Below are 25,847 nucleotides of genomic sequence, written 5' to 3' on the forward strand. Positions count from 1 at the left end.
AAAGATGAAAAAAGGAGAAGAATGAGGGGAGAAAATGAGTGGGGTGAGAGTGTCACTTGAGATAAGCAGCTCCACAGACGAATGTGAGGACTGGATAAGTATATGAATTGAAATATATATATATATATATATATATATATATATATATATATATATATAATACAGTGCTCAGTGTAAATGAGTACACCCCCTTTGAAAAGTAACATTTTAAACGATATCTCAATGAACACAAAACCAATTTCCAAATTGTTGAAAAAAAAAATAAAATGAAAAAAAAAATATATATTACTAGTAGGTTTATTGTCTCTCTGTACTATTATCTTTATTCAAAATGGAAGTCTCATTTTTCAGCCTCAAAGACATCAAGTAAATTGAAAATAAGATCTCAATTACTTAATGGAGCAAACCATGTTCCTCCATGAGCCATTAGTAAGATCAAATATATATGAGCAAACTGAGATTAATTAAAGCACTTCTCAAAAACATCTTAGCATCAAAAGAAACTTATTGTGATCAGTCAGTTATTGTGTAATTGTAGTGTATGTTAGTGGCACACACTGGCTAAACACTTCAGACTAACTGTCTGCTGTTCAAGAGAAATGGATCAATAACTACAATGTGTATAGTTGTGCCTTGTAACAAAAACAGACTATGGCCTGGTTTCACAGACAAGGCTTAGCATAAGCCAGGATTAGGCCTTAGTTCAATTAGGATATTTAAGTAGCTTTTATAAACGTACACTAGAAAAAAACATTACTTGTGTGCATCTTGAGACTAAACAGTGGCACTGACATTTTTTAATTCAGTTAAAACAGCTTAAACATGCATTTTAGGGGGTATACAGTTTACAGTTACAGTAAACTATTTACAATGAAAGTAAACATGGTCAGGCAATGAACATTTAAAATTGTATATACTGTTTATAAACATATTAATATAACCATGATTATTACTTAAAAAAAGCTGAAATGAGTCTGCCCAGGATGTTCCTCATTGGCTTCTGTTTATAAATATTTACATATTACATATACATATTAACACATGTCAGAGTGTCCATAATAATTATTATATATTTAGGTTTGCAGATGGCATCTCTATCATGATCGTACTCTACAGAAACCCACAGAATGCTGGATTACTGGAGTTAATTATCCCCAACCAGCCAAGACTTGAAGTAGATCATTTATGGTGACAAGGTCAACATGGTTAAATAATACAATTATCTGGGGATTATTACTGATGCTTGCTAAGGCACCATCATGATTTTTTTAACCCCAAGCATTAAACTCTGACACAACTCATCACACAGATTTGAACCCCATATAACCAATAAAACAATGATGACAGCCTTAACTAAATGGGCTCTCTACATGCTCTCCACAAAGCAAACTACACTCTTAAAAATAAACCGATGCATAGGAGAACAATTTTTGGTTCTATAAAGAACCTTTCAGTGAACAGTTCTTAAAAGAACACTTTTTTTTTTTTTTTTTAGTGTGATGAACATTTTAATAATGTAAAGAACCCTTCTCCACTATAAAGAACTTTTTTCGGAATGGAAAGGTTCCATGGATGTTAAAGAGGCCATATTATGCCTTTTACATATAGTCTTGGTTTTGTTTTTGGGCTCTTCTAAAATAGGTTTTCATGTTTGAATGTTCAAAAACACCTTATTTTTAACATAATTGACATAATTGCACCTCTTTTCCCAGTCTGTCAGTAACGCTCTGTTTAGTTCCTGTCTTTATGAAGCCCCTCCTTCTGAAAAGCACAATGTGCTCAGATTGGTCGGCTAGATCAGTGTGTTGAGATTGGTCAAGCTCTTCGAGTGAGTTTGGGAAATGTCCCGCCCCTTACCATAACTGCGAGTTTCAACACACTACTAACTAACTCAACCAGGCCCTGCCCCTTTATTTTGTATATGCCTTGAGCAGGAATTATTTAAATGAGGAATATTGTGACGTGTCCGTTCCCAGAAGAAAACTCAAGACTACAATCGAGGCATTTCAGGGAGTTCAGAAACAATGCACACTGATATAGAGAATAGCTCCCTTTGGAGAGACTTTGTAACTAGCCAATAAAGAAACTTTATTTTTAAGAGCATACTCAACACACATAGAAAATGTACATTTACACTAATGAACTAATATTTAAGCTGTTAAGCTGGTCTGACACAATCTGTGCCTGATTTAGCATTATGCTCATGACAAAGGCAAGCCTCGGCAGCAATGTGTAAAAATAAAGCCAAATAACTAATTAAACCTCCAAAAAGAAGAGAGCACTGAATCTGTGAAAGTGCCATTATTTCTGTGAAACGCGAGCCATGGGGCTCCTGCTCGCAAGCTGATTGGTTTATAACTACATGTGAATGATGAATGCAGGGACCCGAGTGAGCAAGATCGATTAAACTCCGTGGGATATTTAACTCGTTTCACTTTGTGATTTCACTTTCCTATTCTCCTTCTAAAAAGTGAGATTTAAAATTAAAGCAAAACAATCAAAATGAGAAATGTACAAGCTTACATATTTTCACAAAGGCACATATAGCTACACTTTAAATATTCACAATCCACAACAGTTCTAGTTCATAAATGTGCGGAGCATCTATTAACATGCAAATGTTTTATCTTAAGTTTGATGTTGTCCAAAGGCTCACCAAGGTTGGCTAAACCACTGGAGTCACATGGATTAATTTTATGAAGTCTTTACTACCTTTCTGGGACTTGAAAGTGGTAGTTGGATAGACTGACAATGGAGGTACAGAAAACTCTCTCACATTTCATCAAAAAAAATCTACATTTTTGTGTTCCAAAGATGAACAAATGTCTTACCGGTTTTTTAAACAACATGAGTATTCAGAATTTTCATTTTGGGTGAACTAACCCTTTAAGAGGGAAACAGGTTGTTAATGCTTCTATATAAAAGATGAAACAATGTATGACTCATTGACCCTGTTTGAGTATTTGGCGATTAATCCAGCATGAGCTCAGATATTAGGACCATCTGTGCCCAATTCAAACCAATAGAAAAAGTTAAGCTTATGAAAATGTGTTTTGGCACGCCATATGCCTGTTCATTTTCATCTATGCTCCTACTTAAATTCATGCTGACTGAAATGCCTAAAAGCACATAAAAAATTCATACCGTAGTGAAGAGGTTATGTGAGGCATAAGTGTTTTGTGCACAGTTAAAGTCAACATAAAAATTAACTTTACTTAACACACGTTCTTAAAATTATTGGGAATTATGTCATTCAAAATGTGCAATAGGCAACTCTAAAATTTTATTTTTCAGCCCTTCCCTTCCAACCACCTGTCATATAAAGCCACTTTTTTATCATCCATTCAAATCCAGATCCCACTCAAAGTTTTTCTCATTGAATATTCTGAATTTCACTGATGGCAGTGAAAATTGAAAAAGTTCAAATGACAAATGTTTTTGCACAAATTAAAAGCGCTAATAATCTGAGTCCATTGCAATATATTCACACACACACACATACATAAATGCAGACTCAGATTTTCTCAAACCAACCCCCATCTTTCTACGTGCCGCTGGGCTCTTCTGCAGACATCCTACTAATATTTCATAATGTGCTCGTGGAACAAAAACTCTCTGAGAGCCGCACAGGGCTGGGAAACATGGAGCAACGTCCTAAAGTGTTAGATGATGAAAAGCCTCCAACACGTGGAAACATTCATCATAATGTTGAGCTTAATGGCTTCTCTAAAGCTTCTACCTATGAGAAACAACACAAAAGAGCAGAGACAAATACATCAGGAACTGACCATTTACAAGGAATCGTCCTGACAAAACCATCTCCTGGGGGAAACTTATACTATTTAGTTCCTGGTCAAGACTATAGGCTGAATCCCAGTTATCATAATATGGAAGTACAGAAAGAAAAGTGCTGCACTGGCTAAGTATGAAGTGAACCAGTATGCTAGCACTGGGACATACTGCTGCAACATTATGAAACTGCATCTTCTATCATCCAAAGCACAAGGGTTGTGGGTAACATTAACCCAAAAAGGATGCATGAATGCATGCTTCAAAAATCCACTAGAAGCAGTATACTGTCCGTGCAGGCTTGACATTAACCGTTTTTGCTCACAAGCCACTGTGGCTAGTGGTTTTCCAAAGTTAATAGCCACTCAGCATTTTAACTGGCCACAATATTGACATCAATACCATGGGGAAAAACTGCCATATAGATATTTTCAATATTATCTCATAATTTGGCAGCAGGTATATTAGGCTGCTGTCACTTTAGGACCTGATGCACAGATCCATTATACTGTTGCACATGTGTTTTCTTTCTCAACTGTTTACATTCACTTAATACATAACTGACTGAGTTTACATAAATACTCACCAAGATTGGCATTTTGAGATTATTTTCTGTGTATTTGACTGTTTAAGTGAAGTAAGCAGTGAAAAAGAACTCAATTTACTACTGAGAGGCGGCTTTATTTGTGCGCACTTTGGGTTGTGAGCACAAAATCTGTGGGAATTAGTAAAATTATGCACAATATGCACTTATTAAAATTAATTTCCTGTAACACCAACAATATTCATCTGGAGCAAATTAAACAAGTGAGTGAGGGGAGGCGGGTTTGTGTGTCAACTCGCTGTCAGAGAGATGAGATAGAGAAAGTGCAGCTGGTATCGTATCTATTCGGTGGAAAACGAGTATTGGAAGCGTTTCAGATATTTCAGTATCGGTATCGAAAAATCTCTATTTTTGACAACACTACATGCACTTAGTTTATTATTTCAGATGCCTTTTAAAAAGATGCCTTTATTGGACGGATGGACAGATAGATAGACAGACAGACTGTCCATCATTACCCTTATGTGGGCAAAAGCAATTCCCCACATAATGGTACGGACGGCCTATGTGCGCACTTCCAGGATGTTGTACGACATTTCCATTTCCATCTGCCGTTGAGAGGTAATACAGGCCTGGTATTGCAGACCTCCCCTATTATAGACCAGTTTCACAGTGTTCTGATACTCTGATGTTTTTCCACACTGTTCATATCAGAAGCGTGTAGGCAAGAAAAGGGGCGTGACAACGGATCACTGTTGTCAGCGTAGGATGCGATGCATCTGATGCTAATTACACCTTGTCACTGCTGCCATAAATGTCACTGCTGCCTCAGTGTCTTTTGTTTGCTGTGATTTCCTTGTGCACCAGGTATTGTTGAGATCCACTGCTTACTGCTTAAGGTTTCTCAGAAATATGTGAGCCAGTATGCAATGATCAAGGGTAGTATTCACATCATGTAATTCATTACAGTCAACACTTATTTTGTATTTTTTACAATTTTGTGTTACAGTATCTCATATAATGAGTCAAGAAAAAAGTTAAAATCATAGAACTGGTGTATTCCTCTCATGTGAAGGGACATCATTTAAAATAGGTTTGTTAAAAGTACTATTCATTTCTATTAGGAGTAAAACTTTTTAATGAGGTAAAATGAGTTCAGAAAAACAATGCAAGTACGAGGAGGAGGAGGAAAGACTCTTTTCAGGTTGTTTATGTGCTTGTGGGTTGATGTGTATTAGATATTTGGAGAGCAATCTCTGCTGTGCTAACCAGAGCAGTGTAGTGGAGAAGGTGGGTAGTGTGAAGAGTGAGTCATGAGTTCATTTGGCTGAGGTAAGACGCTCTCATACCCTTGAGAAGAAAAACACTAATACATTAGAGTAATACAACATGATGCCAACAGCAGCAGAAAGGGAAAATGATTTTCCATGTCTGTTTTGCTTCATGGGAATATCTTTGTCATCTTAATGAACAAGCAATATAACAAATGCACAAATCAACCCTTAAGCACTGTACTGTTAAGAGAAAGAAAAAAAAAAAACAGGACAGGTTTTCTGATCATTACGAACATCATAATGTAAATAATACATTGTTTAAAGAACAAAGATGAAAAACAAAACAAAAAACTCTTGTATCACATTGTATTACCCACTTTAAACCTTAATTTTAAACACGACTGGTATCCAATATCTGTGGTTACATTAATCTCCGCATTAACATGAACAAATAATCTAATTTTATCAATCTTTTCATAGTATATGCATATGCGGATTTTCTCTCTCTTGATGTGTGTATGAGAGACAAAGAAAGCGAGAGAATTTTAATGCATTCAGTTTTTCCCCATATTTAATTTAAAGTATCGCAATCAGTATGCATTGCATACAGTTTTCTATTCACTTCAAACAGCTGGAAACATTCTGAGGTCCAATATTTTCTGATAATGACCGTCGTCAATTGCAATGCCATAACAAACCGTGACTGGCACTTAGCTACTGTATTGAAAATGACTACTCAATATTGTTGTAATGTTTTTTCTTGCAGCAAGGATGATTGCTTTGCACATTGGAATGGATTATATCATAATAAATAGTAGATGTACACTGTAAAAATTGTTAAAAATTTATGGTAAAAAACAAACAAACAAAAAAACATGCAGCTGTGTTTGCCAGAAATTTACTGTAAAAAAATAGGGTAGCAACATTTTAGGTTTTACAGATTTAACTTAAATTTACAGCAAATAATAATAATAATAATAATTTACCAACCTATTGTAGTAATAATGTCTGTTTTGTACCTCTGTAATACACTAACAACCACCAAAAGCAGGTGGTGATGAGAAAGTCACATGATGAATCAAAGCTCATCACAAGCAGCTTTTCCACAAGCTGAGAAGTTAATATATAGAAGGTGCACACAGTGTCATTCACACAAACACACTAAGAATAAACAGTTATTGCAACAAAAATACATCAAATGTGAAATGTCATGCAGGGAATGTTATATGAGAATATATATTATATGAGATCATATATGTTGTCTATTTAATCCAACTTTGTAAACAGGATTTTTGAGCATGAGATTTTTTTTTTTTTTTTTTTAGTAAGGTATGAAATGACTTGTGACTTGACTCGGACTTCTGACAAAAGACTCCAGGCTCGACTTCAGGCTTGACTCAGACTCTAGTGGTAAAGAGTTCAGACTTGACTCAGATGAAAGACATATCTGTGTACATGTAGCCTCTCTAGCTCACACCCACTCCAAGCAGGACACGAACCCAGGCAGGTCCGCATGAGAGGTGGGCGCTCTAACAAGGAGGTTTAAGACTGCAGTCTCTAGGGTCAGTCGCTAGAGCACCTTGAGTCCAGGGGAGTGAGGTTTACACACACAGCTCTTACTAGCCTACGTCTGTTACACACCTTTTCTCAACTAAAGTGCCTTTAGGGCAGGTTAGTTCACTCGGCAGGTATGTTTGTAATGGCCCTGAGCATCGGTTTCCAGGAAGCACAGCATCTACTTGAAAAAGAAAAGGCCAAAATCGATATAACTGCTTGCCGAAATTCTGCTTCAATAGTGCATTTCAAATAAAATGTGCTTATTTAAAGGTGGGGTAAGCCATATTTCAAAAACACTGTAAAACAAACTTGTATCCAATTAGCATTAGGGGGCATATGATGGACGAGGAGACAGAACGAGCAAGTGGGAGATTTGAGACACAATACAAAAGAGCTCAAAAGAATATGACTGGAATTAGGGCTGGACAATTAATTGAAAAGTAATCGAAACCGAAATTCAGAACCTCTAACCTACGTAATTTTCACAAGTCGGTTATTTCGTTTTTTTAATCCTGTTAATACTTCCCACTTAAAAACATACTAGCGAGTGAACGCAGTCAACGCAGAGACGCGTGCGAGCGGTGAGCCTTGCCCTTGCGTCTTCACTAAACTTTATCAGTTGTATGTGTTTTAAGGTTTGCCAGTTTAGACATTCAAGCGATTTAGACGATCGGATGTGTATTATTATATTGAGCTACCGTGCTCGCGCAGCTGCATTGTGCCACGAACACTCATACAAACAGTAACGTTGGCTGCACATAACGCGAAGATCGCGCGCACTGAGGAGCAAAAACCAGTTGTCAGCGTTGTCCTGTGATTTATCACTAAAGCAGCTAGAAACACAAAAGTTATTATAGCATATATTTATTTTCTACTTTTGAAGTAACTGTTTACAACCCACAGCTTCACAATTAATAGAGAGACGGTATGACTAATTCACACACGCAATCACTCGTTCTGGTACTGTGCTAATTTATCTTTATCTGATTTACAACGAGCAGAAATCTGTAAGAAATGTTACTAACCATTGATAAAATAACTGCTTATAAATAAACTGAGGTGTTATGTCAGATCACTCTTTCAATAGGAAAAAATATCCCACCTTTAATAGTCAAGCAAATTTACAGCAATAATAATAACAAAACAAAAGAATCGTTCATTAATTGTAATCGAGGTAAAATGTTCAATTAATCGAGGTTTTGATTTTAAATAATAAAATATTAGAAAAGCTTTCCAGTGCTGGAGGGAGGTAAGCGGGAAGGCCTGAAAACAGACACGGAGGCTGATTTGATTCCGCTTCACGTGTGAGTAACACTGGGTTTTGATTGTCTAGAGCTGCTGTGCTGTTGGCGACTAACAACTGTTACGCCCTTGGTAGGGAGGAACAAGAAAGGGCGGGGGAGAGAGAGTGGCATTTTCATGATCAAATTTATTTTAGTTTTTCAAATCACAAAATGTTCGGCTACAAAGCCTTTCAGAGCATGCGGCAGCGCCAGTTTACGCCTCGGTCCTGGCCAGGGATCAGCGAAGGAGAAATCACTCTCATGAAAGCATGCCAGGATGTTTTACTAGACAGGGTACACCTGTGCACCGGTGTGCCCAATCCACCTGATTACGCCTCGTAGCACTGTAGCGCACCTGTAGAGGGAGCGCAACACACGGCAAAAAAGAGCAAAGAGCAGCGGCTGTGACACAACAGACACTTTGTATTTACTCTTGTGTACTTTACGTTCATTTTTTGTGCTTCCTTGTCATTCATTCATCATTATTTTGTTATGCGTCAGCTGTGATAAACAGATATCCACTCTGGCACAGCATGTGTAAAAGAGGCCAGCTAGTGAGAGTTGTGCAGGTAAACCACTGCGCACTGATGACCGATAGAGAATGCAGTGTTTAGTGTCATTGTTAAGCTGGGGAGTTGGGACACACTTTTTTTTTTTTTTTTATGTTTTTTTTTTTCCAAACAGACAATTACAATATTTACAGAAAACAAATTAAATGCAGAGTACAAATACAAAGACCAACAAAACATACATAACAATTTGGGTGTGTGTGTGTGTGTGTGTGTGTGTGAATGTAAGTGTAACTGGGTGTGGTACTGGAAATATATGAATAAAGGAGCATGTGGGAAAGTACAACAGACTTAACCAGAGTTTAAAAAAAAAACATATATATATATATATATATATATATATATATATATATATATATATATATATATATATATATATATATCAATGAGGAGGAAAAAATAAAAATAATAATACATAATAAGAATTTTAGTGACAATAATAATGATGAAGAGGGTAATAGGATCACACAAGAAAAAAAAAATGGTAAATGAGGGATGAGAAAGATGACAAAAGCAATAGTAATAGCAATATTAATAATAATAATAATAATAATGATAATAATAACAATAATAACAATAATAATAATGATAAATCCAATTAATAAGAAATGACAAATAGTAATAGTAGTATTAGCAGTAGTAGTAATGATAAACATATTAACAAATATACTCATTTCATCTGGAATGAGGGGGGAGGTTAAAGGATCAGGAAGAGGACAAATAAAGATAATAGTAGTAGTAATAGCAATAATAATAATAATAATAATAATAATAATATTAATAATGGTAATATTGATACAGCTATTAATAATAAGGTTTTATAAAGCTGCCTCTGACACCCCTCATGGCCATGGGATAGGATAGACCCCCGCCAGCGTCATGTTGCAACAGGCTATCAAGGTGAGGTGCTGCGAGGGCCAGGGTCCCAAACCCCATACTCAACCCCAGCCGTCCCACACATGCCACGCTTACCCTGCCTTTGTTTTTTTTTGTTTTTTTTGTTTTGTTTTTTTATGTTTTTTTATAAATATGGCAGCTTTCATTGTTATACTCATGATATGTTTGTCAACTAGTGTATAATGCATTAAAAATGTATGGCGTGCAGCATGGAACCAGCCCAGTGCAAAGCCCAGGCCTCCACGGCCACGCCACACTTACCCTCTGTGTGCTTTTTTTTTTTTTTTTTTTTTTTTTTTTTTTTTTTTTGCACTTTAAACTTGTTTTATATTCCAAATGAATGTGTGTGTGCACCTCATCTAACATGTGAAGCATTAAAACAGCGAGACAAGTGCTGAGCCAGCCGGAGACAAGAAATCCCAGGTGAAAGTACAAGCTGGAGGGCGAAAGCCCAAGGCCCCCGGCCCCACACCACACTAACCCACAACTAATCAGAACCGCACATGGCAGGGGCTAGTATGCCACAGCCAACCAGGATCCAGAAGCAGCGAGAGAGAGAGCGAGAGAGAGAGAGAGAGAGAGAGAGAGAGAGAGAGAGAGAGCGAGAGAGATTTAAATGTAATCTTTTAAGTATTTTATTTATATGTAATATTAATCGGTGTTGCTACCTCTTCCTGACCCTGAAGCTGGGGACACACTTAACGACTAGCTGAAACATTCTAAGACTGAACCCATCACACTATATGATTTTAAATGCTGACTATAAACACCGACTGAACGCAACTGGCTCTGACTCGGCACGTTTGGGCATGATCAGTCGTTAGTATCAAATTACATTAATAATCGGCCTTACAATCATTAAAGGTGCCATCGAACGTTTTTTTACAAGATGTAATATAAGTCTAAGGTGTCCCCTGAATGTGTCTGTGAAGTTTCAGCTCAAAATACCCCATAGATTTTTTTTTATTAATTTTTTTTATCTGCCTATTTTGGGGCATCATTAAATATGCACCGATTCATGCTGCGGCCCCTTTAAATCTCGCGCTCCCCCACCCACGGAGCTCGCGCTTGCCTTGAACAGCATAAACAAAGTTTACACAGCTAATATAACCCTCAAAATGGATCTTTACAAAGTGTTCGTCATGCATGCTGCATGCATACATCGGATTATGTGAGTATTGTATTTATTTGGATGTTTACATTTGATTCTGAATGAGTTTGAGGCTATGCTCCATGGCTAAAGCTAACATTACACACTGCTGGAGAGATTTCTAAAGAATTAAGTTGTTTATGAATTATACAGACTGCAAGTGTTTAAAAATGAAAATAGCGCCGGCTCTCTTGTCTCCATGAATACAGTAAGAAACGATGGTAACTTTAACCACATTTAACAGTACATTAGCAACATGCTAACGAAACATTTAGAAAGACAGTTTACAAATATCACAAAAAATATCATGTTATCATGGATCATGTCAGTTATTATTGCTCCATCTGCCATTTTTCGCTATTGTCCTTGCTTGCTTACCTAGTCTGATGATTCAGCTGTGCACAGATCCAGACATTAATACTGGCTGCCCTTGTGTAATGCCTTGATCATGGGCTGGCATATGCAAATATTGGGGGCATACATATTAATGATCCTGACTGTTACGTAACAGTCGGTGTTATGTTGAGATTCGCCTGTTCTTCGGAGGTCTTTTAAACAAATGAGATTTATATAAGAAGGAGGAAACAATGGTGTTTGAGACTCACTGTATGTCATTTCCATGTACTGAACTCTTGTTATTTAACTATGCCAAGATAAATTCAATTTTTAATTCTAGGGCACCTTTAAGTGTGTCCCCGGCTTTAGGGGACTCGCCTCGCCTGCCAGCAGCGATCAGGGTTCGGGACTGACTCGGAGCAGGGTGGTTAGGATTGGAGGGTGACTTTTGGAGACGGAGCAATGAAGAGAGGGGTGGGTTTGTTTGAGTTGATTTCAAATATCAACAATGTCCAACAGCGTTTTTAAAATATCGCTTACCCCACCTTTAACTCAAATCACACTAAAAACAAATAATCTAGAGTCCCATATTAGGGACTGCTAAGAAACACATTCCCTTTTAAAACTTCTCTAAAGTTATATAGTATCAAATATTTGACTACACAAAAAAAAAAAAAAAAAAAAAAGAGAGAGAGAAAGAGAAAGAAAGATGATGTGTCCTATTTGTGAGATCCTGGTTTCAGAGGTTCACAATGTTATTGATCAATGGCACATCTGAAGAAAAAGACTTTCCTTGCTTCACTGCGGAGAACCTTCTCTTGTCTGTTACTATGGTGACAGAAGATCACTATAATTTATTAATTGATCATTTTAGCACGGATGCTAAATGAAAAGCCGGACAAACACTGCTGATTTAATGAAGGAATAATAGCAATAACGGGACAGATTTGATTAAATCTGAACAGTTGGGCACAGCGAAACTGGATGACAGTTGGCTAAAAATGAGGGCTTGGTAATGAAACCAGTTTTTATCCCTCAACAACAACACTAGATAAATACCTCAGGCAACAAATACAGCCTCTGCTGATAGAGTCATATAGCAATTACATTATGAAAACCACTTCCAGTTACATTGCTAAATATTCCAGAGTATTAACAAAATATATCCTAATTGTTGAGGTAAACAACAGCAGTTACCTTACTTTCCTCAAATGACATGCACAATTATGAATAATTACACAGACATTAAAACAGAGCTCGCTGCTCTGTGATCCGAGGCGGTCCCTTTAACATACTCTGAGTCATTATAGCAATATTAAATGAATATTGAAAACCATAATATATGTGCTCATGTACATCTAAGAAAAGTGTCTGCTCCTCATGCTAATGCAGCTGGGCATGAACAGCACTTCTTGGTAAAAATGCCTGTCTTGGCGAGGATTTAATGTAGTGGATGTAAACAGGCGGAACAAAAATTGGATTTGTGTCAAAATATTGGATCTGTGCTGTGTAAATTCAACCTAATGGACCTTCTGCTGTCTATACTTTAGGTCATTAATATTAATCAAACAAAAATATTGACATGAAACAGAGAAAAAGAACTGCAGTTGGCTGGATAACATTTAATATTTTGGTTCTTGGTCAAACTCAAGCACTGAATCTGTACTACAATGAATAATCAATCAGTGAATTATATGCCAATTATATTAGTTTACTTTTGCTCCTTTCTTTTAATTTCCGAATGTTTGGCCTTTAATTGTTAATATCATTGTTTTTCTATCATGTTGTTAGTAAAATAAACAGTAATAATTATTAGAAAATTAATTGCAGCAATATTTTAACTAAAAGATATCACTATACTCCCCCAGTTGATTAATCATTGTACACCAAGTCAATTGTTTTGTGATACAGGTTTTCTAAACTGTTATGTTTGAAGATGCAAATGAGGCATTATCTGATCAAATATGCACTAATTTGCATACATTTCCAGAATAGAAATCTAAACACTGGATAAAGCCAGGTTCAAATCTCTCCATACATCAGAAAATACTGTCAACAACCAGATGATAATAAAATGTTAAATAAATCAGGCGAATGATACATGATAAATCCTGCTGTAAGAGAACCTTCAGAATATAGATGAATAAAACTGTAAAGTTTGGTGTGAAACGGCTGAAGTGGAGATTTCTTTTGCAGGAGAAAAGACTCGTGGCCTTTAATTAAAGATAATTGAAATCTACATATGCAAAAAGTGCACACTTTAAATACACACTTAAATGTGTATTTTGGATGTTTTCATTCCACAAGTTCTGGAAGCAAAATAACAAAACCAGTGCATGAAAAACAATAGTTATGCCTGTAGTGTCTTGCATTAAAGTCACCATGAAATCAAAATGAACAATTCCTATTTCTATGGAATATTACAGTATTTATTGATAGATTTATCCATGCACATCATTTTTTTTTTTCAAATCATGTGCCCTCATAATCTTTAATTCTCTTGCAGCAACATCTCTTCTCTAATGATGTGTTTACTGGTGTGAGGGCGGGGCAACCTGTCACTCACATGAGATCCACCAATAACAAACCACAACCATCCAATCAATTCCCCGTGGACAAAATCAAGCCCCGCCCTACATTTGTTCTTGTTCCAGAAGCTGTTACACTCTAATATATGTCAGTATAGGTAAGAAAAGACTATCACATCTTTCGTTTCATGAGGACTTTAAAGGTGCATGTTTAAATGTACGTTTTAGGAGGATCTATTGACAGAAATGCAATATAATATACATAACTATGTTTTCAGTGGTGCATAAAAACCTTACATAATAAACCGTTATGTTTTTATTGCCTTAGTATGAGCCATTTCTATCTAAATACAACGCGGGTCCCCTTACATGTTAAGTCGCCATTTTGCGCCGGGCAAGTTTCTACAGTAGCCCCATATGGACAAACTGCTCTACAAAGCGCGTTTGCTTGACTGGCTACTTTCTGCTGTCTCAGACGATGACATCTTTGTCCTGTGTTGGCCACCGTAGCTAGATGCCGCTAAAATTTACACACTGCACCTTTAAGGGAACATGACACATTTAGAAATAAATTTATTAATATTTAAACTAATGTTAAGCTGGTGTGCTAAAGCATGAAATTCCAGTAGTATTGGAATTTGAAGTTGAAATAAATCTCCTAGTTACTGATCCTACACAATCTCAAACACAAGCACAAATAAATCACCCAGAATCTCTCCACATCAGCTCTTTAAACAGAAGCTAACTAAGCTAATTTCAGCTGTGTGTGGTCCAGATTGACAGGTGCATTGTGTGGGGTATCGGGATCCCGTCAAGGGCACTAGAAGGGACAACACTAACCCTAGGATAGCTGCACTCTCAGCATCTCTCTCTCTGCTGAAACTAGCCTGTTATCAGTGGCACGTAAGTCATAGCAAGACACACCACTAGCACTTACATGCTGACACCGAGATGCTAGTGCTGTAGAGATATGGGCATCCATACAAAACAGGGCAGGCACATGGAGGAAAAAAATGAGACAGACGTTTTCATGTCATTTTTGTCACTAAAGAAGACCATTCAGAGCTTCAATTCAAAGGTTTACTATTGGCACAAAGTCAGACGCATGCTGCAGTTTATTCTGCATTGAAGCTCATTTAAATTATGGCGCAGCGATCCATTCTGCAAACGACCCTGAAAATTAGCATAACCTGTTATTTCTGTGCTTTGTGGTTAGAGTTTCCCCCATCCAGAAGTAATCTTTCAGAGGCATAATAAAGTGGCGTTTGCATACTTTCCATGGACCTTGTGGTTCTTGCAAAACTCTATTATTAAGGCATTATGAGGCAAACCTTCACAGTTTATATAAGCCTGCAAAAAAGACTTATCAGTATACAATATGCATATTACAATAATATCCAATGACTACGAAAAGCCAAAAGGGTCAAAAGGTTTTTTTTTTTTTTTTTTTATTCTTCAAATATATGCTTTTATTCAGCAAGGATGCATTAAAAGCTTTTTTTTTTTTTACATTCAAGAATCCTGAAAAAATGTATCAAGGTTTCCACACAAATATGAAGCAGCACCACTGTATTCAACATTGATAATAATCAGAAATGTTTCTTGAGCAGCAAAACAGCATATGAATCCTAAAGGATCATGTGACACTGAAGCCTGGAGTAATGATGCTGAAAATTCAGCTTTGCATCAGAGGAATAAATGACATTTTAATATGTATTACAATAGAAAACAGCTATTTTAATCTGTAATAATATTTCACAATATTAGGTTTTACTGTATTTGTGATCAAATAAATTAGCATTTTGATGAGCATAAGAGACTTTTCTAAAGCATTAAAATTTAAAAGCAACCCTAAACTTGTGATAGACCCAATATAGCCCTTTTCACATATACAGTCATTACTGGTAAATTACCGGTAACAGATCATGTGTGAACAGGATCTTTTCAAAAATACTGGTAAATTGGCTCCGGCAATTTACCAGTAAGGAAACTGTGAATGTATAACCAAGTCCACTGGAGGCAAGCGTAGTGAACCCAAGTGCAGTATTTATTAAACATAAACATGAGCAAAGTACAAAAACAACAAAGACCTTACATGACACGACTTCATGACATGACATGACATGACATGACATGACCCTCACCAAACAGCAGATTACATGGAACAAAGCTAGACAAGAGAACAATGAAACATGAGGGCTATATATACAAAGAGACTAATTCACAAACAAGAAACACCTGTGCACAATCAAGACAATGAACCAATGACAGAACAGAACTGAAACCACATGACTAAATCAACCAATAAGAACATAGGTGTGTTCGAGCTCATGCGGTGCTGCGCAGACCGATCGGCGGCTGACTTGAAGCAGTGCATTCCGGTTAGTACTTTTGTCCGACTTGAGCTGGCGCTGAAGGCATGTGACTGTGACGTATGGCTTCAAAGTACCACGAGAGCGATTCGAGAGCAGCCATCTGAGTCAGCCAGCGCAGCATCTCAAGAGGAGCTGCACGAGTTCTGATGACAACACAGCCGTTTCATGATTGGCCGGTTTCACCGCATGACAACGATCATGTGTGTTTCGTGTTTATTGCCACGCCTTCAGTTTCACTAATGCTCACAAATCTGTATTTTTATAACAGTTAAAGCTCTTTTCACGTAGTCACAAAGTTATATTGTGTCATGTTTATCAAAATAAAACTGATAAAGCGTAGACCTCGCTACATTGGTTTTTTAAATAATATATGCTTATGTTGAACTTTATTCTTGTAAAAATACACTGTAAGCAGTACATAAAGTATCGAATGAAAATGTATTTTTGAAAGATCGGTGTGTTAGTCAAATATTACATTTATTTCACTTCAGCTGTGATAAAGTATGCAAGCGCAGCGCGAGCGTCACTACGGGAAGCAGAAAGTGTCCGACTTCACGTCTCCGTTTTCAGCTCCTCCCCACCTGCACACGGCTACTCTCGCCGATCGGTTGCATCCGGCCGCAGCCGATGTCGAACACACCTCATAACACATGAAGCACATGACATGATCACATGAGGGCAATGGAATCACATGACATCAGAGCACATGGTAAAACCAGGAAACAAATAAAGCAATGAAACAAAGCATAACTATAAAATAAACCAAGAAACGTGAACATGAAACATAACCAAATCAAGACATTACAGAATGCAGAATGAAGATTACTGGTATTTGCATGTTCCAAGTCAGAACGCCCTGACATAAAAAGTCAGTTTTCAATGGCTCTGGGCCAATCATAAAGTTCTTATGGAGACGAAGTGATTACTCCGCACTGTTTAAAGTAAGCTTTTTAATAGTTTATCTATTTAAATATGAGGTAAATGATTATCTTTGACCGTTGTGCCACATTTTGCAGCTTTTTCAACATAACGTGCTCGAGACTCAGCCTTTTTTTCAATTCATAAGCGCTGCGGCTCTGCAGTTGGATACCATTATGTGTGTTATGTTTTTAAGAGCAAAAAGCACATTCTCTTTGATCACCCCTTATGCCTGTCACTCAAAATTGATCACATAGTGAAACTAAAGTGCATCTCCTCATGTGGGTGGATGAAGACAACAGCGCAGTGTTTAAAGATTATTTCCAATAGCTGACATCACAGAATTTACTGGTATTTTGATGCTCATGTGTGAATGGTCTCTTACTGGTAAAAAGCTAGAATGCCGTTGCTTGTGTGAACAGCATATTTGTGGTTTTACCGGTAATTTTACGGTAATTTACCGGGATTGTTGTGTGAAAGGGGCTAAGGATACAAACACAAGAGTTTTTATTCTTTGTTTTTTTTTTTTCTCTACCCTGACGAAAAAACAATCTTAAACTGGCGTAGGGTGGTTAAGCTGGTCTGTTTTATCAGTTTGGATTTGCACACCTGTCAGGCTGTGAGACAGCTAATCTTGCAATCAAGCCAACAAACCACATTAGAAATAGCTTTAAGCTGTTTTTTTTTGTTTGTTTTTTTTTTTTCAGCAGCACTAACTCAGAAATATTAATGTACTAAAATGACTCCAATCAGATGTAACATTTCATCATATACTTTAAAGTGCATCATATTTCAATATTACATCAAAGGATGACGCCACACATATCTAGAGATCTGAATATCCACTAATGCTCTGAGAAAGAAAGATAGAGTTTGTGTTTTTGTTAGCAGCATGTAAACAGCATGAAAGTGAAGCAACTCACAGTGAAGCCTTAAGGGAACCTGCTTTAATTAAATCTCAAGGTTGTATATCTTTTTTTCTTCAAGATTCATAATACCGTTTAGCAAACATTATTTACAATCAAAAAAAGTGAATCAAAGTGCAAGTTTGTCAGGTGGATCAGAGAGACACATAATTCTCTCAGCATCTAATCTTAGAATTCACACTAAAATAACAACAAAAATATAATGATTAGCAGGTGAACACAAACACAAACACTGTGAACAACACCAGTGCTTTCCTGATACAGTGAGAAGGAATCAACACCAGAAGGAATCAACACTTGCAGTGATAAATTTCAAGTTTTATTTGGTTTTCCATCAGTATTAAGTTAAAGGGAACCTAATATGCCCTTTTGCAAAATCTTGATTTTGTTTTTTGGCTCTACTAAAACAATTCTAAAACAATTTTCATGCTTGAATGTTCAAAAAACACATTATTTTTCACATATTTGACATTATTCCAGCACTTCTATTCCCAGTCTTTTGGTAACACTTAGGGGTGTGTTTCCCAAAAGCAACTATGGTCACAACTTTCGTCATTAGTGCGACAACTTGCGATCGTTGCTTTTGGGAAAGGCACCCCTGTTAAGTTCCTGTCTCTATGAAGCCCCTCCTTCTGAAAACCACAATGTGCTGATTGGCTGGATCAGTGTGTTGTGATTGGTCAACTACTTCGAGCATGTTTGGGAAATGTCCTGCCCCTTAACTGTGAGTTTCAACACTACTAACGAACTCAACCAGGCCCCACCCCTTTATTTTGCATATGCCTTGGAATTATTTAAATGAGGAATACTTTGATTATGATATTTTTAAAGCTGATATTTGCCTTATTTTGAAGCTTTATACTGAGCTGGCCATAAATGCAATGAAGTTGTTAAGGGGCAAGTTGAATCTGTCAGTTCAGCTCAGACGGGTGCTTTAGCTACACTACTGTACAGTACAGGAGTCCTGCGGCGACTCAAACAATCCTGTCCATCGGGGGCCTGAGACCTCCTGCATAAAACTGTGACATGGGCATAAATGAGATACATTTTGTCCTCCTAAAATGTCATAAAACTCAATTTTCCCATGAAAGAAGACCAAATTGTCTATACATTTTGGATAGGCAGTGATGTCAAGTCAATTTGTCAAGCTTCACGCACCTCTTACAAGCATAAACCAGCTAGTGGGTCCCTGCTGTCCATTTTTGCCTTGCAAGTCTATTCATACAGATGACTGCAAGGGGGAAAAAACAATGCAAAATGCAAAAAGTAATTGCAACTATCCATATACTGAAAAAAAAAGTGTATTGGATTTACATGATTTAATCATATACATCGGTTCCACATAAATCAATTAAGTTAAACATAATTTGTTCACATAATTTGAACATCATGGAATAAAATCATTTTCAAATAACCAAGTAGGCTCAAAGTGATTTTAATATGGTTCCTTAAAAGGATTAACTCATTCGATTTCTTATATTTTTGTGTCACATGATTGAATTATAAGGTTGTATTAGCTACCAAACTATTAGTTAGCAATAGCACATATGCTAAACATGCTAAATGCTCTTTAGGCAAAGCAGTAATAAGATGTGCTGTATCAGTCCACAGCCTAACACTGTGTCCTAACCAGACACGATGCGATAAGATTCCAGCAACAAACAATTTGTCTGTCCACACCAGATGCGACGTGACTTTGAAACGTGATAAAGTCAAGCAAAAATCACAGCCAGTCAGAAGAGCATGTGGGCGGCCTCTCTCAGCAAGCTCCCGACACTCGCAATGAAATGGATTAGTACATAAATTCATGAATATTACACCATTTTAACTTTATTGAAAATACGTACTGAGTTACTGAAACAATTTTTTGTCATAGAATACACTTGTCTGTTCACAATGAGTTGACCGTTTGAATGTTCTTGTTTCCTTTGAAGATCTGAGGTGAACTGTCTATTGTTGCTTTCAGCGCTAGACACTTTTAACATTAAATAAAGCACATAAACATTACCTGAGATTATCATTGCCATACTTTGTGTTGTTGTTCCAGCCATGACGTCGCAGAAAAATATAAACCGTTTTTAAAATAGAGATTAACATGGAAAAGATACTTTTTATCACGTGTTGCAGCATCGCGAATAGTTATGTGCAGGGTGCTTAGGATTGGAGGGTGAGTTTTGGAGGCGGAGAAATGAAGAGAGGGGTGTTTTTGTTTGGGTTTATTTCAAATATCAACAATGTACAACAGCGTTTTTGAAATATCACTTACCCCACCTTTAATCAAAAGCAAATAAATCAGGTTTAGAAGAGAAACACAATTTTGTCACGTAGAATGCAAATAATATGATTGATTAAATTGGACAACATGTGTTTGGAAAATTGTTTTTTCTGTGGTTAGGTTGTAACCACAGAAAAAACTAATTATATATATATATATATATATATATATATATATATATATATATATATATATATATATATATATAGTACAGTCCAAAAGTTTGGAACCACTAAAAAAGTTTTTAAAAGAAGTTTCGTCTGCTCACCAAGGCTACATTTATTTAATTAAAAATACAGTAAAAAACAGTAATATTGTGAAATATCATTACAATTTAAAATAACTGTGTACTATTTAAATATATTTGACAAAGTAATTTATTCCTGCGATGCAAAGCTGAATTTTCAGCATCGTTACTCCAGTCTTCAGTGTCACATGATCCTTCAGAAATCATTCTAATATGCTGATCTGCTGCTCAAGAAACATTTATGATTATTTTCAATGTTGAAAACAGTTGTGTACTTTTTTTTTTTTTTTTTTTCAGGATTCCTTGATGAATAGAAAGTTTAAAAGAACAGCATTTATCTGAAATACAAAGCTTCTGTAGCATTATACACTACCGTTCAAAAGTTTGGGGTCAGTAAGAATTTTTATTTTTATTTTTTTGAAAAGAAATTAAAGAAATGAATACTTTTATTCAGCAAGGATGCATTAAATCAATCAAAAGTGGCAGTAAAGACATTTATAATGTTACAAAAGATTAGATTTCAGATAAACACTGTTCTTTTGAACTTTCTATTCATCAAATAATCCTGAAAAAAAAATATTGTACACAAATATTTTGTACAATTGTACACATTAAATGTTTCTTGAGCAGCAGATCAGCATATTAGAATGATTTCTGAAGGATCATGTGACACTGAAGACTGGAGTAACGATGCTGAAAATACAGCTTTGCCATCACAGGAATAAATTACTTTGTGAAATATATTTAAATAGTACACAGTTATTTTAAATTGTAATGATATTTCAAATTTATAATATATAACAGCACAAGATAATAATTGTTTTTAAACGATATATCTTACACTGTTAAAAATAAAAGGTTCTTTGCATCAATTGTTCCATTAAGATCCTTTATCCCATGGTCTGTCTACTCTGCAAACTCGATTCTGATTGGCTGGAAACAGTTTAATGCACAGGTAGTTCCAAGTCAGTTTAATCACTGTTCTAAATTAATGCACTGCTTTCATTGAAGTGCACACACACCTCCGCTTCAGGTTGGATGGTTCTTTGCCTCCATGTCGTGCATTATTATCCCTTACTTAACATCATGGAATCTTACTATTGCACAAAAAATTCTTAATAGTGAAAAAAAGGTTCTTTAGATTTTTAAAAATGTCCTTCAAAACATATTTAAGAAATTTAAGAAATATTCACTAAAAGGATCCAAAAATGTTTGTTCCACGGCATCACTGAGAAAACACTCTTTGGGAACACTTTTAAGAGTGTAAATTAAACATATTTCAGTTAAACATTAAACATATAAATAGTTTTTTTCTGTGTGTGTGTGTGTGTGTGTGTGCGTGTGTGTGTGTGTGTGTGTGCGTGCGTGCATGTGTGTGCATGTGTGTGCGTGTGTTTATATGTTTTAAACAAGGAAAAAAACTATTTGCCAGTTGGATAAGGAAAATATGTTTAATTTACGCAAAGGTTACAAATAAAGGTTATGTTTTTAACAAGAAAAAAATGCCATTGGGAAGGCAAATTAAACAGCTTATATTATCTGAAAACAAATCTTATAAATGTATATTATAATGAATGTTATGATATTGTACTGAACAACAAGAGGAATATACTGAAAACATAAAAAAGACCTACAGAAATGAACTCAAGATACACATGGTTTGCTTTGCTGTCCTGCATGAATAATAATCTAAATATTATATTAATCATGAATAATTTTAATAATCTACAAAATTATTTTCTGTTTTATGGGTTTAACAAAGCTAGATCTCTCGAAGATGCTGAAGTACTGCCTATACATGTAACTCTAGCTGGGAGTCGCTAATCTAAACAACCAGCTAACCAGCATGAACTCATAACATGCCGTCACCCTGAAAAACCATGAATGACCCCATCACAATGTAAAAAGCAGAAGACAGTAGCTTTTGAAACAGAGCTAGTGTTGATAATACTGTTGCAATATTTGTAGAAAGTTGGAGCTATGTTGTTGCATTCGCCTACGCATTGCCTTTGCATTCAAATTGCATTGTGTTGCTGCGGTACTGTATACGTTGTTAAGGTGTGACTATGAACTGATGTCAGTCCGGCACATTAACATGACACCTGACAGCGTAACTGTCGCATGATTAACATCAGAATACTCAACAAGGATATTCTCTCTTTCAGGACAACAGCCTTCAGCACTACATTAACAAGAAATTAAGCCTCTGTCATTCATGTTCCAATCAATGGAAACATATGATCCATGAAAGAAGTTTTATTGATTTATGCCAGGGTACAAGATGTGCCAGTGGCCCTATAAGAGCTGAACCACGAAAAATTATTGAAAAGGGTTAAATTGGTACTGGTGAAATGGGACTAAAAGGACTAATGTTAAAATGTCAAAAAAGTCATAAAAATAAAAAGTGATATTTATAATATTTTATTTGTATAAGTGTAATGAAATATGTTTTATAAAAATATAGAATAAAATATATGTATGTTTATAATGCATATATAGTAATTGCTTTGAGATGTTTGAGGTAAACGAAATGTAAATAGATTACATGCTGTGTTTTATATGGCAAATATTGACCGCACCCATTGACTTCCATAGTATTTTTAATTTTTTTTTTCCTACTATGGAAGTCAATGAGTGCCATCAACTGTCTTGTTACCAAAATTGTTCAAAATATCTTCTTTTGTGTTTAACAGAAGAAAGAAACTCATACCAGTTTGGAACAACTTGAGGGTGAGTAAATTATGACAACATTTTCATTTTTGGGTGAACTATTTCTTTAACATAATCAAATTAATTAATTGAAGTATATGAAAAGAATAACAATTATTTTTCATTTGATTGGTAAAATAAAACTGGCCCTCATAAACATCAAACCACAATCAAATTAAGTTGGCAAATGTTAATTTCTGACACTATGGTATGTATGTTTATATAGATATATTTATGCTGCTCATCCACCAGTCCATCTACAACTGACTGATGCAAACCTTTACAATAAAGATAAAACTCACAAAACTACAAAATCATCAGAATGGGTTTTGACAAAATAATTGGTTGTGACAATAGCTTGTGACAGGTGATCAAACCTCAGGCTGCGAGAGAAGACACTGAGGAGGCCTGAGAAATACAGATTAGTAGAGATGGCACTTTTGTTGAATAAAAAGGCTCTAGAAGAACTGAAGTGACCTGAATGAGTATATTGAAAGTCATGTGCTTTGTCCGAATAGGATCCAACCTTTAATTACACCTTTGTGCACCTGCTAAGCCATGAGTGGCCTTCGTAATGAAACAAGAACCTCTATTGTGAGCCGCTCACACACATTCTGTCACACGTCTGTTTTCATGCCTGTGCTCACCTGGATTGGAAGAGGTTGTAGGTTAAAGTTTGTTTTCTTTTTCAATCCTCTAGGGAACAGGTTTCAGCCTTTTCTGACCCTAGGATCACCATTTATAAAGCTATATAAACCCTAAAACTGGATAATCTCCCATAAAAAAATAAAAATAAAAATAATCTAAATAGCATTTATATAGCATAAATAGCATATATATATATATATATCTACATGAGAGAGAGAAAAAGTATTTTCTGAGCAAAAAAAAAAAAAAATCTAAACTTTAAAACAAGTTAACTTATTAGCAAGTTTTGTTTCAAGTTTTACAAGTGTACTTTATACTTTTTCAATGATTTATTAGATAAAGTTTTTTTTTTTTTTTTTTTTTTCCATTTTTGAGAACACAATACACAAGATTGCTTTTATTTGGATCTGAAAGACACTACAATGAAAACAAGATCCAAATACTCTGGGAAGGGTCTTTGGCAAGGTGACAGATCTACAATTCATGGCTCACATGCTTGTACAGGTTCTTCCAACACACACACACACACACACACACACACACACACCTATCTTTGTAAATCTAATTTCGACTGTTAAAGTTTTTTTTTATTTGACCCAATTGAAAAATTTCACTACACCTGCTACAAAAGCATTTTTTTAATTCATGATTAATATTGCATTGCATAATGTTTGCTTATACAAACTGACAACCACAAGTAAAATCGCATTCAATTATTTAATATGGACTAAAATATTTTTTTTGTTTGCAATTTCAAGTAAGCTATATTTAACCTGACAATCGAGTCGTTTATACAGGTTTTGAAATGAAAACTAGTCTAAAATTAAGAAACCCTTAGAAAACAGTAAAAACATTGAGTTTACATGTGATTCATTTAAAATACTTTATTATTCCAATATCCAAATATGAAACTAAATCCCACAGAAAAAAAGGGGTTTCTATTTGTAGCATGCTGTCTTTTAATTTGATCATTGCACATTATAAACAAGACAAACATTCGCTTAATAAAGGTTAGCCAATGCAAACATATGTATAGAAAACAGTTGACAATGAATAGAAAGGACCAATAAGAGCAAAACGTATTGAGTATTCAAGAATATCAAAATGCGTACATGTTGGCATGTCTGGATTTATGAGGTGAATGTATCATGGTAAATCTGAATACTATGACTGCGTCCAATTTTAGACATGCACTCACAGACTTTCCTAAGCACTTCCCCTCAAGGGAATCCAAATCGCCATTTTGAAGTGCGTTCAACTTCGTCAAGTGGCCGAGGGAAGTTTACTTGGATAGACACTCAAACCCCTTGATTTTGACCGAGGGAGCAAGTCTACTCAACATGTACACTACAGGCAGATCCGTAGACCACAATGCACCATGATTATGACGTCACAGCAGACTGTGCACAACTCTATATTGTATGATATTGGCGTTATTTTGACATTTAACCTTAAAACCTTTTTTAAGTTTTATATTTAATATATTAATATATTCATATTTAAAATTTGTTTATATTTAATTTATGTGAGGATCGATCCTTTTGATACAACATGAGTATCAAAAGTATCAATATTTCATCCCTAATGATGGGACGCTCAAACAACAGATCAATGTTTTGAAAGCTCAGCACACAGCCACAGTATTATCAGTTACCCTATCTCTATCTTACATCTATCCATGTTTGAACTGGGTAGGATAAAATATGTTAACACATACACAAAATATTAATATTACGACAGAAAAAAGCAAATCAGATCAAATCTGTGCACTGCAGAAAACCACTAATTGCTAGAAGGATCTTCACAGAACATTAAGCCAAAG

General features: G+C 35.7%; 1 long non-coding RNA gene across 1 annotated transcript in view; it reads right to left on the reverse strand.

Moving 5' to 3' along the window:
- LOC125272870 overlaps nucleotides 1–25,847 on the reverse strand; it is a 104,155-nt gene that overhangs the window by 9,891 nt on the left and 68,417 nt on the right. The gene's annotated exons all lie outside the window — the stretch shown is intronic.

Source organism: Megalobrama amblycephala, linkage group LG7, assembly GCF_018812025.1.
Source record: "Megalobrama amblycephala isolate DHTTF-2021 linkage group LG7, ASM1881202v1, whole genome shotgun sequence".
Taxonomy (NCBI): domain Eukaryota; kingdom Metazoa; phylum Chordata; class Actinopteri; order Cypriniformes; family Xenocyprididae; genus Megalobrama; species Megalobrama amblycephala.